The sequence below is a fragment of the Amphimedon queenslandica genome, unplaced genomic scaffold, assembly GCF_000090795.2.
Source record: "Amphimedon queenslandica unplaced genomic scaffold, v1.1 AMPQUscaffold_13238, whole genome shotgun sequence".
In the NCBI taxonomy this organism is placed as follows: Eukaryota; Metazoa; Porifera; class Demospongiae; order Haplosclerida; family Niphatidae; genus Amphimedon; species Amphimedon queenslandica.
In genome coordinates, this window is record NW_003546526.1 from 122,674 (window position 1) to 125,339 (window position 2,666).

Consider the following 2,666-nt stretch of genomic DNA (forward strand, 5'->3'; position numbering starts at 1 on the left):
AGAGAGTATGTTCCCTACCAGCATCAGCATACTGCCGGTAAACCTTGTGTCGGGACACACTGGACGGCAATAGCTTGGCCTTCCCATAATCCCTCACTCCAGGTATCCTCCCAGGTAGTAATATGGTGTAGTCTTCAGCATAGTTCTCCAAAAATGCTACCACATCTTTAATGCCTTCCACAGAAACAGCATGACAAGGAATGCGACCAGTGTTCCCATGAACCCTTCAATAAAAATTTTAATTACTCTCCTTTGGATTATTCTTATTATTTTTACCTAGGTTTTATTCCATTTTGAAGGAAATGCCTCCTCAAGTTCTTGTAAGTACCATTTCTGATACTGTATACGAACAAGAAGAGCTTCTTACATATCTATTTTTAAAAGATAAGAAATAACTTATTGTTATAGATATTTTTTGTTCAATACTTTCTTTCCCCTGTATTCATACTCAGTCCTATTCCTCTGAACTGTTTCACAAGATGTTGAAGACTTTTCTCACTCTCTGAATAATAATAACAATAAAAATAATAATAATAATACTAAATAATAATAATAATAATAGTAATGATAATAATAATAATATTCCTTCTCACTCTCATAATAATAATAACAATAACAATAATAATAATGATAATAATAATAATAATAATGGAACACCAACTATGCTCAGGTATTAGGGTGGATTAGGACTCATCTAACTTTCTCAACTTTGAGAGCCACAATTTTATGTTTTAGGGGCACACGTACCAAATGGAGATCAATGAATATGGCTGACAGTTTCCCCCATAACATTATTATGCACTAAAATGAACAAATTACTATTACATTAATTTTTTTTCCAACACTATTTCTATTCCTAAACTACTTTTGTCCTACTTGGTGTATTTTGGTTAGTTTTTAATAATAATAATAATAATAATAATAATAATAATAATAATAATAATAATAATAATAATAATAATAATAATAATATTCCTTTCTCACTCTCATAATAAAAATAACAGCAATAATAGTGTTGTTCTAGTTCTTACTTTTCAAATAGTTCTAGTTTTAGTTCTAGTTCTAAGCCTTTAATTTGCTTAGTCTTAGTTGTAGTTCTGGTTCCAAATTTTTAGTTTGTACAGTTCTAGTTTTAGTTCTAGCTCCAAGCATATACTCTACATAGTTATAGTTCTAGTACTAGTTCCAAGCTCCTGGTTTCCCTAGTTCTAGTGTAGTTCTAGTTCTAGTTTAGTTCTCTTTCCTTTACTTTGACACTTTTCAATGACATAAGCTCTAATCAAGCTAGTTGGCAACATTTTATGTAGTCAATAGCATGAAGTTCTAGCATTAGTTCCATAAAAATAATAGTTGTAGTTCTAGTTCTAGTACCAACATTAATTTACAAATAGTTCTAGTTCTAGTTATAGTTCAAAGAAGAGTTAGCTATTAGTTCTAGTTCTAGTTAAAGTTCTATAGCTAGAAAACCATTAGTTTAGTTATAGTTTTAGTTCTAGGAACTAAAACTAGCTAAAAATAATGAAACTAAATGACTTTTTAGTTCTAGTTCCAAAGAACTAGAACAACACTAAACAATAATAATAATAAAAATATTCCTTTCTCACTCTCATAAAAATAACAATAACAATAATAATAATAACAATAATAATAATAACAATAATAATAATAATAATAATAATATTCCTTTCGCTCTCTCTTAATAATAATAACAATAATAATGATAATAATAATAATAAATAAAAATAATAATAATAATAATAATAATAATAATAATAAAATGTGACCATAATAGACATAGGTACCTAATGGCGGGTAGTGAAATTTGTCATTAAACCCAAAAAATCTAACTTCCTGAGCTCCATTTATCATAAAATTACTCCACAGGATACAAAAAGTTACTATATATATAACTATTAGAAACAATGATTGCCCAACAAAGCACTCACAGGTTGATATTTTCCATTATAATGATGAATTTTTAAATCCACCATAAGGTACCTTTTGTTAATTATGGTCACAAATAATAATAATAATAATAAAATAATAATAATAATAATAATAATATTCCTTTTTCCCTCTCATCAAAATATAAACAATAATAATAATAATCATAATAATAATAATAATAATAATAATAATAATAATAATAATAATAATAATAATAATAATAAATAATGATAATAATAATCACATTCCTTTCTCACACTCATAATAATAACAACAATAACAATAATAATAATAATAATAATAATAATCATAATAATAACAATAATAATAATAATAATAATAATAAAATGAACCATGCGATCAAAATGGAGATGGAATGGTGATGCATGTGTGTGGTAAAGATTTCTACTAGAGTAGAGAATAACGGCATATAAAGTACATCAAATTTGGTGTGGTGCCCAATTGGAGTCTTATTGTACAGCAGAATAAGTCAAGTTGTAATTGAGCTGCTGAGAAAATGTCTTCTTCAGGAAGTCTTCAGAGAACCAGGTGGACTAAGGCCATGAATGTAGCAGCAATGGAATGTTATTACTTATCTAATCCTGTGGATAATAATGGCAGGTCAGTTAGGGGGTACAGAAAAAGGATGTATGAGAGTTGGAAGGTCAGAGGAGGTGATTTAGGCATATCTGAGCAAAGGTTGTGTGATCAAGTGAGAG

General features: G+C 27.9%; 2 long non-coding RNA genes across 3 annotated transcripts in view; both read right to left on the minus strand.

Annotated features, from left to right (window-relative positions):
• Positions 1 to 544, minus strand: LOC109584175 (uncharacterized). Its single transcript, XR_002185895.1, has 2 exons — positions 277 to 544; positions 1 to 224 (listed from the first exon to the last, which is right to left on the minus strand). It is a non-coding gene; the product is annotated as an uncharacterized LOC109584175 (long non-coding RNA).
• The window catches only part of LOC109584174 (uncharacterized), a 7,727-nt gene that overhangs the window by 1,780 nt on the left and 3,281 nt on the right, over positions 1 to 2,666 (minus strand). The gene's annotated exons all lie outside the window — the stretch shown is intronic.